This window comes from Theropithecus gelada, unplaced genomic scaffold, assembly GCF_003255815.1.
Source record: "Theropithecus gelada isolate Dixy unplaced genomic scaffold, Tgel_1.0 HiC_scaffold_15884, whole genome shotgun sequence".
Lineage (NCBI taxonomy): Eukaryota > Metazoa > Chordata > Mammalia > Primates > Cercopithecidae > Theropithecus > Theropithecus gelada.
The window spans coordinates 3080071-3093824 of record NW_020257641.1 but is presented as its reverse complement, the minus strand read 5'-3'; the positions used below and the strand labels follow the sequence as shown (position 1 = coordinate 3093824).

The following is a 13754-nucleotide window of genomic DNA, read 5'->3' as shown; positions in this document are numbered from 1 at the left end:
GAGTCCAGGAGGTGGAGGTTGAGCCCAGGAGGCAGAGGTTGCAATAAGCTGAGATCGTGCCACTGCACTCTAGCCTGGACAACAGAGCAAGAAGCTGTCAGAAAAAAAGAAAACAAAATTACTCCGGCTGTGGTGAGGAGATTGGGCTGTGAGGGGTGGATGTGGAACCAAGGTTAGGACCCTGTTCCGGGGGTCCATGCACAGTGGGGTCCAGAGGGCTAGAGAGGGTAATCAGCTCTCAGATCACAGATTTGGAGAGATTGCAGGAGGAAGGGAGCAAGAGAGCTGAAGACTAAACAGAACAGTCTTCCTCCAAACCCCAGAGGAACCAGAGGCAAGGTTTGAAGTTTAGATTCCCAGAGGTGCTTTGACACCAGGGACATGGGTACTCAAAAGCCAGGAAGGAAATGGGGGAGGGTTTGAATTTCCCAGAACATTAGCCAGCAGTAGAGACTTCCTTCCATGAGCTGGCAGGCGTGTATACATAGATGGTATTATTAGAAAGAGGCCCGGCAAGCTTCTGTGGGCATCCCTGTGGGCATTTGATCTTTGTTGACCGCATCAATTAGAAAAGAAAAAAGGCTGCCAATCTACAGACAGGGGAACAGCCATTCTCACCTGCTGATGGTTCTGGACAGACGCTATTCCGAGCAGCCACAGCAAGAGGAGCTCGCCCTCAGTCCTTTCTCAGCTTTCCCATCTGTGTTTCGCCACCCCTCAGTGCCCAGATGTTCTCGCCTCACTTCCTGCTGTCTGGTCCTGTTCTCAGGCACAGGTTGCACAGGCTGATTCACATGCAGGAATAAATGGCTAGTTACAGCTCCATTCCTACTCCTTCCTAGGCACTTGATGAAAACCTGAAGTTCTAGGCCGTGGGAGGTCTTCAGGGGAGGACCTCAGACCTTTAATTCACATCACTAGGATGGAGGGATCTACCCCTCGTCCAAAAAAAGCTCAGACTCCTGAGTTCTCACGCAAAGCACCAGGTAAGGACAATACGTCGCGTGGGACAATGCGTCGCATGAACCCTCATGGAGAGCCTGAGCAGTAGCCCCGAGTCTTCCTTTCCTTGCAGCCTTTTGCAGGCAGCTACCAAAAAAAGCTCTTGCCCTTTACTGATTCCCAAACATATTCAAAAGCTTGACTCTGTTTCTCAGTTTAGTTATTGCCACTATAACAGACTTACGAGGGACTTTAAAAACCACTTTTCCCTAAGCGTGGTATTGAGGGCTTCTCTTTCCCCATCACCATCTCTCAAGGCGGTCCCTACATCCCAGCCAACCAGCAGGCACTCACCAGATGTTCCTGGGAATTGCTCTCTTAGAAAGTCAGAGGCCCGGGCCGGGCGCGGTGGCTCAAGCCTGTAATCCCAGCACTTTGGGAGGCCGAGGCGGGTGGATCACGAGGTCAGAGAGATCGAGGCCATCCTGGCTAACATGGTGAAACCCCGTCTCTACTAAAAATACAAAAAAAAAACTAGCCGGGCGTGGTGGCGGGCGCCTGTAGTCCCAGCTACTCGGAGGCTGAGGCAGGAGAATGGCGTGAACCTGGGAGGCGGAGCTTGCAGTGAGCTGAGATCCAGCCACTGCACTCCAGCCTGGATGACACAGCACGAGACTCCGCCTCACAAAAAACAACCTGCACAAGAAAGTCAGAGGCCCAAGTCATTCACTAAAGAAGCAGCTTTCATCTTCCAACAGGAGCAAGTCTACTCGGGAAACACATTAGGAAAAAAACTCATGCATTTCCATTTCAATTTTAAATTATTTAATTAGCTGGGCTTATCTTTCTGCCGTCATAGTTTACACAGAGTTATCTCCCAGAAATGAAGTCAAATCTGTCTTGTAACTGAGACATACGCCTTCCTCACTATTGCTCATCCCAACTGCATGCCCGCTCATGTCCTCCCCCTTCCCTCTTCCCGCAGACGCATGCTCTGTGCTTCCCACAACCTGCACAGGAACAACTGCTGCAGATCTGGTACCGACCTCCAGGTAACCAGATAAAAGCCGCCACAGGGTGACAGCTGCAAAGTACTCCATTGTGAGAGAAAATGAGATTCAAGTGTCTAGATTCTGCACTGAGCTCTTTCCAAAGTGAAATATGATTTGCAGCCTACCAGGAAGCCAACCTCATCCAAGAGCATGACAGGACCCTGCTTGGCCCCCTCCCTCCCTCCCCAGCTAAGCTGTCCTCTTGATAGCATCACAAGGCTTCCCTGGATGCCGCCTCAACAACAGACGCAGCGGGGACTGCACTCAGCCACAGGCTCTTCTTCAGACTCCCCGTGACCTCTGCTGTCCTTGAAACGTCAGAGCACCCTGGAGAACCACAGCCACACCTGCAGCTCACCCATCCTACATGCTGACCGCACCCAGGCGGATCCAGGTCCTCGGCCCCTGATCTGCAGATGCACACGATGTTAGCAGCCAGTCAGCTCTGGATGGCTGGACAGACAGACAAAGAGGACATGAAGACCTGAGTTAGGAAGGGGGAGGAGGAAGGAAAGGATGTTGGTGGCAGGCTTGGCACTGTTAGACGTTCAGCTGTGCTCTCCTGGCCCCTCACAGCAATCCTCACTTCACAGAGGAGACCCCGGGTCTCAGAGAGTCAAGAGGTTACAGAAGCCTCAGGGCCCTTTAGTCACCGCTTACTGCTGGAGGCTGATTCTAGGATGGGGGGTGGGGTGCACTTCAAAGGGAAAGTGGATGCCCCTCTGTCTCCCAAGCCCATCCCCCTTCCTCCTCCAGCCCTCAGGAGGGGCAGTGCCATGGGCCACCCCAGGACTGGGACTGGCCCCTCAGCAAAGCCCCAGGCAGCCTCTGTCACCCTGTCCCACCCACAAATGCCAAACCCTACCCTTGTGAATTTTTATGAGCAGCATTTTTTAAATTGTGGCTTTGGTTATAGACAGCCCCATTCCTTTCCTGCATCCGCTCCAGAGAACAGGGCAAGGCCAAAGGGTCAGAGGTTCGAGGAATGCGGGGTGGTGTGGGGGGTAAAAGGACATAGCTGAGAAGTCCCCAGACCCTAGCTCCACCAGGAGGTAAGACTACCAAGCCATTAAAATGCACATCTCTGGGTTGGGGATCAAAGGGTGATTCCCCATTTTCCATTGGGGATGTCCAGTGATATGATTTGGCTCTGCGTCCCCACCCAAATCTCACGTGGAATTGCAATCTCCAATTTGGGGTTGGAATCTGGTAGGAGGTGATTGAATCATGGGCGCGGATTTCCCCCTTGCTGTTCTCATGATAGTGAGTTCTCACAAGATCTGGTTGTTTGCAAGTGTGTGGCTCTTCCCCCTTTTCTCTCTCTCTCCTCTTGCCATGTGAAGATGTGCCTGCTTCCCCTTCACCTCCTGCCATGATTGTAAGTTTTCCGAGGCCTCCCCAGCCATAGTTCCTGTACAGCCTGTGGAACTGCGAGTCAATTAAACCTCTTTTCTTCATAAATTACCCAGTCTTGGGTAGTTCTTTATAGCAGTGTGAGAACAGACTAATACAAACAATGTCTGTGGCAGGCCCTGTTCCTGTCTAGGGTCAGCAGGTCCTGGAACACCCAGAGCATCATCTGCTACCCCTTCTCTAGTGGACACAACCCTAAGACTAGAGTTGCCACATGAAAGACCAACGCAATACAGGGGCCATACTTATATGAAGAATGAAATCTGAAATTATATCTAAAATTCAAATTTAACTGGGCATGTTGTATTTTTATTTGCAAAATCTGACAACCCTACCCAGGCCCAGGAATCTCCAGGTGGGCAAATCTCAGGGGCCCACACCCACCAACAGCGTCAAATTCCCCGGCTGCTGAGAGGGGAGGCCAGAGTGGCAGGCCCAAGAAACAGCTCTCAGACAGAGGGACTCCCTTCCCAGGTACGAGAAGTCCCCCAGTGAGGACAGCTGGGGACTCCAATGAGGCAGTGTGTGGCAGCTCTCCTGCACCAGGAGGATGGAAGGAGGTGCTCCCCAGGCCCTGCTCCTCCCCATGGCTCCAGAGGCATGTGCCCTTCTCCTGAGGAATCCCACACAGCCTGTTCCCACCCAGCAGAGTCCTGGTAAGGGCTGGGGCAAGAGTGGTGGCCCAGACATAGCCTCTGGACTTCTCCCACTTCCTCCTCTTAGAAGCCTTCTTGATGACTCAGGCCTCCCTCATCTGTCCACACATTTTCACAACCAATTACATGGCCCTTTCCTCTTCTGTTGTTTTGAGTGCATGAGGGCTCCCAGCTGAAATCAGAAGCCCTGGCAGACGGAGTGCCAATGTTATAACCCAGCACAATGCACCGAATCAGTGCTCACCTAAGACATAAAGACCAGTGAAAGCCTTGGGCGAAAAAAGTCATGCCTCTGAGCCACTGTTTCTGCATCAGAACGAAGGGAGCTCTCTCACAGAGGTTGATGGGAAGATTACATAATACAATGCCAAGGGCTCCATGCCAATTTGGCCCCTGAGAGCCAGTTAGTCCATGTCCATTTTCTTTATTGTTTTATTTACTTTTTAAAAAAACAGATGGGGTCTTGCTGTGTTGCCCAGGCTAGTCTCAAACTCATGGCCTCAAGTGATCCTCCCACCTCAGCCTCCCAAAGTGCTGGGATTACAGGCATGAGCCACTACACCAGGCCACTTTATTTTTTGTTTTGTTTTAATTTTAAAATTATTATTATTATTATTTGAGACAGAGTCTTGCTCTGTTGCCCAGGCTGGAGTGCAGTGGTGTGATCTTGGCTCACTGCAAGCTCTGTCTCCTGCATGCACGCCATTCTCCCACCTCAGCCTCCTAAGTAGCAGGGACAACCGGTGCCCACCACCACGCCCGGCTAATTTTGTTTTTGTATTTTTAGTAGAGACAGGGTTTTACCATGTTAGCCAGGATGGTCTCGATCTCCTGACCTTGTGATCCGCCCACCTCAGCATCCCAAAGTGCTGGGATTACAGGTGTGAGCCACCGTGCCCGGCCTAAAATTATTTTTAATTGTGGTAAAATATATATGACATAAAAGTCACCATCTTAGCTGTTAAGTGTATAGTTCAGTGGTATGAAGAAAATTCCCAGTGTCATGCAGCCATCATCACCATCCACCCCAGAACTCTAAACTCTACACCCATTAAACACTCAATCCCCTTCCCTCCTGTGCCCCCAGCCCCTGGCAACCACCAATTGACTTTCTGTCTCTGTGAATTTAACTACTCCAGGTACCGGGTAACAGTGGAATCATACAGTATTTGTCCTTTCATGACTGGCTTATTCCACTTAGCATAATGTCCTCAAGGTTCACCTATGTCATGGCCTGTCCTTCCTTCCTTGTTGAAGCTTGAGGAATCATTCCATCGCGTGTGTCATACTCTGTTTATCCACTCACCTGCCCATGGACACGGGTCGCTTCCATCTCTGGCCTATCGTGAGAATGTTGCTGTGAATGTGGGTTTGCAAATATCTCTGAGACCTTGCTTTCAATTCTGTCGGGTATACACTCAGAAGTGGAACTGCCAGATCTTATGTTAATTCTGCTTCATTTTTTGAGGAACCATCATACTGTTTTCCATAGCAACTGCACCATTACACATTCCCACCCGCAGTGCACAAAGGTTCCAATTTCTCCATGTCCTCCAACAGTTGCTCTTCTCTGCTTTTTTTTTTTTTTTTCAGATGGAGTTTCGCTCTTGTTGCCCAGGCCAGAGTACAATGGCACGATCTCAGCTCACTGCAACCTCCGCCTCCTGGGTTCAAGTGATTCTTCTGCCTCAGACTCCCAAGTAGCTGGCATTACAGGTGCATACCACCAAGCCCAGCTAATTTTTATATTTTTAGTAGCAGCGGGGTTTTGCTATGTTGGCCAGGCTGGTCTCAAACTCTTGACCTCAGGTGATCCACCCACCTTGGCCTCCCAAAGTGCTGAGATTACAAGCATGAGCCACCGTGCCTGGCCCTCTCTGCTCTTTTAATAGCAGCCATCCTAAGGGTGTGAGGGGGCTGTTTCCTTCCTCTTTGGATCCACACACCTTCGAGCCCCGCTCATAGCAGGCACTCCATGGATGTTCACCCTGTGAACTAGATTCTCTCCTGAGCTTTCTCCCCTGGTCTTCTGGCTCTTAGGAGGCAAACAGGCTGTTTCTCTTCCTGCAGGGGACCTTGGGCCTTGTGGCACTTGGGGATTATTTACAGCCAGGGCCACTCCTGTTCTCCCCTTGCACAGGCTCAAGGATGAGCCCTTCTGGGGGAGTGGGAGGCAGGAGGCCAGACACATGTTGCATGATTCTCACCACCGGGCAGTCTCAGCCTTGTGGCTTTCTGCTGGTGCATCCAAGTTAACCTGCCCATCAGCTCCCACAGGACTAAGGACAAACGCACACCCCGTGACAGTGGATCTGGGGTCCTTGTGACTGCTGCCTCCTTTCCAGCTGTAGGCACCGACTTTGCTCCTGTTCCCAGTTCCTAGCAATAGGCTTCCTGCCCCCCCAAACCTAGCTCTCTCTGTCCACCCAAAGGCTGAGTGGGTGGCAGCCTGAAATCCCACCAGATGCTGTCTCCCGAAGTCCCCACACACTCACCCAGGTGCCCAGAAGCCAACCTCACACTGACTCAGCAGCACATGCAGGAGAAGGCATGACAGGGAAGACACCCAGGAGGTCATGGAAACAGTAAGCTCTGATGGAGGGAAGGCCTGGAATGATCTAGAACAAGACTGGGGATAGTAGGTCTGTGTAGGCCTGCCATTCTTCCCATCCAGGGGGACGCTTCAACATGACTTTGGTGCCACAGAGACCTGGATTCAAATAGCAGCTCCTGCCAGGTACAGTGGCTCACACCTGTGATCCCAGCAATTTGGGAGGCCAAGGCAGGGGGATCCTTGAGCCCAGGAGTTGGAGACCAGCCAGCCTGAGCAACATGGTGAAACCCTGTCTCTACAAAATACAAAAAAAAAAAAAAAGCCAGATGTGGTGGCATGCACCTGTAGTCCCAGCTACTCAGGAGACTGAGGTGGGAGGACCACTTGAATCTGGGAGGTGGAGGTTGCAGTGCACCAAGATCATGCCATTGCACTCCAGCCTGGATGACAGAAGGAGACCCTGTCTCCTTAAAAAAAAAAAAACACACACACACAAAACAAAATAGGGGAAAAATAGCAGCTCCATGAGTACATGCTGTGTGACCCCAGGCAAGTCTGTTTACCTCTCTGAACTTCATTTGGCAAATGAGGATAACAACAGGAAAGTCACAAGGTCACTGTGGGGCTTCGAAGGGAAATCCACACGGAGGGAGGGCACCCACCTGACTGCTGCTGTTTCGTGCAGAGACCTCCTCCTGCCACCCGCTCTCCCGCTGCTGAAATCCCACACACAGACCCGGGGTTGGAGGGGAAAAACGAGATGAAAGGATAACGGCCTTCCTTTTTCCGACATGAGGCGGCTTGTTCTTAAGGGAAAAACAGCCCCCTCTGCAGCACCACCTCCACTGCATCCTCTCTTTGTGTTTGGGCTTCTGGGGGAACAACAGGTCCCACGGTGGTGGTTTCCTTCCAGGATCCCCCTCCCTCCAGAAATTCCCCAATGGCTGCCAAGCTCAGTGGTAAGAAAAATGAGCAATTTCCAGATCAAGGCCAGCACATTTCAGAGGCATGGAGTGGAGGCCACGCCCCTCCTGACTGCCCCATGCCCCGCAAACAGTCGTAGGTCACCTGGGCCCACACTCCCAGTCTCACTTATCTCTCAGAATGCACGGAGGAGGACACAGTGAGACTGCGGCAGAAGGCCTTGCGGAGGGGAAGGTGGAGAGGGTCATCTCCCCGACCCTTGTCGCTCTGCCCCTGCCCCACATCCTGGGCAATTAGACTACTGCGGTGGGGGAGGGGCATCCAAGGCGGAGGCAGGTACTGGCCACCCGCGATACACCTGGGACTTGGAGACAGCGACCCTGGCGTTCAATAAGCATCCATTTAACGGTTGCCCAGGCATGGTGCTGGGAATCAGGGCACAACAGGGGCCAAAACAGACCCTCACGGGGTGCCTGGAGGAGTGGGGGCATCCAGAGAAACACGTGGAGCCCGTGGCTGCCTTTGCCGCCCTCCTCCTCCCTGCCCTCCTCCCTGGCCCCGCGTGGCTGGTGTTCAAAGCCCCTGTGCGCTCTGCTCACTTGAAACCGACTCAGCTGAGGGGCTGTGCAAATAGCAGAGGCTGAACAGAGGAGCGAAGTCCCTGAGGGAGAAACCGCCCCAGGAAAGGCAAGCCAGGTGTCAGGGTGGGGAGCTTGGTTACCACCGTGGGTGCAAGGAGATGGAGACTGAGCAGGGCCCGGACATGGGCGGCCTTCAGGAAGGGCCGTCACCCTCCCTGCCCGGACAAGTTCAAGGGCAGCACCAAACAGCAAACTCGCATTTTCCACCTTTTATCCCAGGAAGGGTGCTGTGATGCTGCGGTGGGGAGGGGCAGGGGACCTGGGACCGGGATCTCTGACTAAGCCTGAGTCAGGCCTGCCTTCCACTGGTCCCCACCCACCCTTGCAGGCCACTGAGCCACCTCTCCTGGCTCAGCCTCTCCCACTTGTTGCCCCCACCCTCAACTCCTTCAGTGACTTCCTCACCTCTTCATAAAGTCCAGGCTCCCGTCTTCTCTCCCACTGCCGCCAACAGTGCCCAGCACCCAGCCTCTCCCACCACCCGGCTCCCATCCTCCCAGCCTGTCCTCCTCCTGTCCCACTGCCTCACCATACTCCTGCTCCTCAGGTGCTCCCGACGTCCTCTAACTGTCCTTCAAACCCAGCCCAGTAGCAGGTCCTCTCAAAGGCTTCCTGCCATCCCTTCCCTTCCCTGGGTAGGTATGGAACCCCTTGCCCAGGCCTCCTCCACCCCAGCCCTGCTCCCTCCCGAGAGGCCAGGGGCTGCATCTCACATCTGTATTTTTGTACCTGGCGTAGAGCAGGAAAGGAATGAGGATTTCACTGAGCACCTACTGTGTGCTGGCCACTGTTATGAAGGTCATCACAGGGAATGTTCACAACAAACCATGACATGGTATTGTCTCATTTTTACAGGTAAGGAAACTGAAGCCTCAGGGGAAGAGAACTTCAGAACTTCAGAGCTAAGAGTCTTCTTTGACTAAAGTAGGCCCCCGATGTTTCTTGGGAGAGGTGGAGCTTGAGTGGGCTTAAAAAACAATGAGGATTCTGAAAAACACAAAAGAGGGAGAGACAGAGAGAACTAGAGCATTCCAGGCAGCAGGGACTGAGATAAAGGAAGGCCGGGAGGCAGGAAAGCCCGGGAAGTGACTGGCAAGACTAGGCGGTTTAGTAGAGAGTCCGAGCTATACTTACACAAATTACTGGGCGCGGTGACTCACACCTGTAATCCCAGCACTTTGGGAGGCCAAGGTGGGAGGATTGCTTGAGCCCAGAAGTTTGAGACCAGTTTGGAAAATATAAAGAGATCCTATCTCTATTTTAAAAAAGAAAAGAAAGAAAAAAAAGAGAAGGGGAGGGGAGGGGAGGGGAGAGGAGGGGACAGGAGGGGCAGCAGAGAGCCTAGAATGGCAGGAGGAACACCAAGCCTGCCACGGACATGGGACATTCTGAGCAGGCTAGGCAGTGTTCCAGGGACGGAAAGCGCTTGCGGACAACTTCCCTGTCAAAACCCTTCCCAGGAACTTGAGGGGCCAGCGTGAGAGACCCTGTGACCTCAGGCTCCAGAGATAGCTCAGCAAGGTGATCCCCACCATGGCCACTGGTCAATGACTCACTTCTCCTCCCAGGCGCCCTCCCAGGGCTGGGCGCTCCTTCACACGGCCTCCCTTAGCCCTTGCTCTGGTCTCTCTGCAGCTGGGGTCAGTGTTCCCAATGAAGTCAGTGTGTGGAGCACACATGCTTCGTACCCATGTTCATGTCCGTGTGTGTGTGCACATGTATGTGGGGCCTGTGTTTCTCTTTCTCTGAGACCCACTCGAGATCTGCATGCAGCCTGGGCCCCCTCCCGGACTGCTGCAGCCAGATGCACCCGGAGCCCCAGCCGTCAGCCCGGGGAGACGTGCCCCTGCCGAATTCAGAGAACGATGCAGAAGGATTCGGGAAATGAAGACCATTCATGAGCCCAGTGACTGATGAAGAGCACCTCCCTCACATCCGCTGCCAAACTAACCCGGAGAAGAGACAGACGAAGACCCTAGATGATTACGATTTGGGAACACTTCCAACTCCAGCTCACTGCACTTGTTCCAAAATGATCAGAGGGGAGATTTGACACATGCTCTGGTCTCACTGGCTCCCATCACCATTGCCTCTGCCCCTCACGGCTCTGCCAGGTGCCTGGCTCTGACTCTTGCTGACACTTCAGGCCCCTCTCCCTTAGAACTGACTGCCATAGGGCTAGTTGCTTATTCTTCAAGTAAAGGGGGCCTGGAGGACTATGGAGGAGGCAGAGCTGCCTGGAGAGCCCCTTGACCCAAGACACTCCCCCCTGCCCCCACCCCACTGCACTTGGGAAGAAAGTCAGGGCTGCAGGATGGAGGCACTGCAGGGGCCCTTCCTACTTGGCGGCAGCTGCAGCCACGCATGCCCCAGCCACAGCACACAGCACACATCTTCTGTCTCACAGTGATTGAAGATTTTACGAAACCACCGGTCAGACAGATGTCCCCTGAAGCCCTACATTAATTGATTTTTGGATTCTGCAACCCAAGCTCAAGCTCTGAGCTCACTGCTGAGCTCAAAACTCCTGGGTGTCCCACAAGGTCTTAGATGTGGAGTCCATAATGCTGGAGCCAAAGTTGTCAGACACCTGGGCTGCACCTGCCTGTGCAACGAGCCTGGGAAAGCAGCTCTGGGATTGCACCCTCAGTGCCAGGGCTGGGGAGCCTCTGAGCTCAGGAAGGCCTTCGGGGACAGGCGCTCGGCCAGCTGCCTGGGTAGGCCACTAATGAGCGGATGTGTTCCAGGCTATCTGCCCAAGGGGCAGCTGCACCTGGGCTGGAGAGCCGAGACTCCCTGGGGTTCCGCAGCCTCCGTCCTCCTCAGCCTGGCCCGACAGCCCCTCGTCCTGTTAGAGGAGGGCACAGCTGCCTGCCGCCCCTCCTTCCCTCATCTCTGCCTCTCTCATCTTCCTTGAGGAAGATTCCATCAGAGGTTTAAGTTACATATTCCTACACCATGCCTGGAATATAGTAGGTACTCAATAAATCCAACGTTTCCTGAGTTAGTGGTGAGGAAAAGCTGGACTCAGGATCAGGCTGCCTGTGAAGCCTGGCCTGTAGCCTACCAGCTGTCCCAGCCTCAGGGTCCCCACACCCAGACGTGCACGCAGTAACAGAGCACTTCTTGCCTGCAACAGTGCTTGGTTCATAGCGCATGCCAGTTAAGTGATCCATATTATTATTTCATCTTAAGAGAGGAATCCAGCTGTGTCCAAATGAGGGGTTGGGACAAAATAAAAGCTAGAATCCAGTCTTGCAGGTGGGGACATGGCATCTGGGTCTCCACCCTGACCCCTGCTGCCCACCCTCTCACATGTTATCTAGAGACGGCACTCGTTGCGGAATGCTGCAGGAGGTGCTCCACTGGCACAAAGTGGGTGGGCTCTTAGCACAGACCCAAACAGTAAGTGACTTTTCACACTCCCATCTCCAAAGCTACATGCAAAACATTGATCGTGACAGGGGTTAGAACACAACTTCCAGAAGACCTTTTTTTTTTTTTTTTTAATTATTATACTTCAAGTTCTGGGATGCATGTGCAGAACGCGCAGGTTTGTTACCCAGCTATACACGTGTCATGGTGGTTTGCTGCACCCATCAACCCGTCATCTACATTAGGTATTTCTCCTAATGCTATCCCTCCCCTAACCCCCCAACCCCTGACAGGCCCCAGTGTGTGATGTTTCCCTCCCTGTGTCCATGGTTCTTACCGTTCATCTCCCACTTATGAGTGAGAACATGCGGTGTGTGCTTTTCTGTTCCTGTGTTAGTTTGCTGAGAATGATGGTTTCCAGTTTCATCCATGTCCCTGCAAAAGACATGAGCTCATCCTTTTTTATGGCTGCATAGTATTCCATGGGGTATATGTGCCACATTTTATTTATCCAGTCTATCACTGACGGGCATTTGGGTTGGTTCCCAGTCTTTGCTATTGTGAACAGTGCTGCAATAAACACACGTGTGCATGTGTCTTTATAGTAGAATAATTTATAATCTTTTTGGTACATAGGATGGGAATGCTAGGTCAAATGGTATTTCTGGTTCTAGATCCTTGAGGAATTGCCACACCGTCTTCCACAATGGTTAAACTAATTTACACTCCCACCAACAGTGTAAAAGCATTTCTATTTTTCCACATCCTCTCCAGCATCTGCTGTTTCCTGACTTTTTAGTGCTCACCATTCTAACTAGCATGAGATGGTATCTCATTGTGGTTTTGATTTGCATTTCTCTAATGACCAGTGAAGATGAGCTTTTTTTCATATTTGTTGACTGCACAAATGTCTTCTTTTGAGAAGTGTCCATTCATATACTTTGCCCATTTTTTGAGTGGGGTTGCTTTTTTCACGTCAACTTGTTGAAGTTGCTTATAGATTCTGGATATTAGCCCTTTGTCAGATGGATAGATTGCAAAAATTTTCTCCCATTCTATAGGTTGCCTGTTCACTCTGATGATAGTTTATTCTGCTGTGCAGAAGCTCTTTAGTTTAATTAGATCCCATTTGTCAATTTTGGCTTTTGTGGCCACTGCTTTTGGTGATTTAGTCATGAAGTCTTTACCCATGCCTATGTCCTGAATGGTATTGCCTAGGGCATCTTTCTAATCCAAGAAAGAAAGGGGGCAGATCAGATGCCGAAGCATTGCCAGGGTTCACGGGGAGTCTGCAGAACCAGTGGGTAAAGATCAAAGACAGCCAAACTGCTGTAATAGCACCTCTCTCTCAACAGGAGGGCACCCCACCCTGGGCATCAGCAATCCTGCACACGGAGAGTCCCAGAGCAGCCTGCCTCCACCGGAGCGCAGGGATGGGGCAGAATGAATGTCCACCCAGGCCGGTGCTCTATCAAATGTCTGCTTAGAAGTTCTTTTTAAATAATTATTTTCTAAATATCCTGGTTTGTTCAAGCTGCCATAACAAAGTATCACACTCTGGTAGCTTAAACAGCAAACATTTATTCATCAACAGTTCTGGCGGCTGGAAGTCCTCTTAAGATAAAATAATAATATGGATCATTTAACTGGCATGCACTGTGAACCAAGCACTGTTGCAGGCAAGAAGTGCTCTGTTACTGCGTGCACGTCTGGGTGTGAGGACCCTGAGGCTGGGACAGCTGGCAAACTACAGGCCAGGCTTCACAGACAGCCTGATCCTGAGTCCAGCTTTTCCTCACCACTAACTCAGGAAACGTTGGATTTATTGAGTACCTACTATATTCCAGGCGTGGTGTAGGAATATGTAACTAAAACCCTGATGGAATCTTCCTCAAGGAAGATGAGAGAGGCAGAGATGGGGAAGGAGGGGCGGCAGGCAGCTGTGCCCTCCTCTAACAGGACGAGGCGCCTGGGCCAGGCACTTGACCTTTCTGAGCCTCAGTCTCCCCTGTAAATAGAGCAAATCTCTCCCCCAGCCCCCAAGGGGACATCATGCTAAACAGATGGTTGTGCTTCTCACCATCTTCATTGCCATTGCTATTCTGTTTAACACTGAAAACAATTTTTTGAAGCCCCTTTCAGACCAAAAAGAGAAAATTGGGCCCTCTATTTACTTCTAAATGTGTTCCCGTTTTTT

The 13754-nt window shown here is 51.9% G+C and overlaps 1 protein-coding gene across 1 annotated transcript in view; it reads right to left on the bottom strand.

Annotated features, from left to right (window-relative positions):
- LOC112617149 (ras-related protein Ral-B) overlaps positions 1–7335 on the bottom strand; it is a 53139-nt gene extending 45804 nt beyond the window's left edge. Inside the window, exon 1 of the mRNA XM_025373888.1 lies at positions 7280–7335. The gene's annotated coding sequence lies outside the window, so the exon portion shown is untranslated. The remainder of the gene's footprint in view (positions 1–7279) is intronic.
- Positions 7336–13754: the final 6419 nt, after the last annotated feature.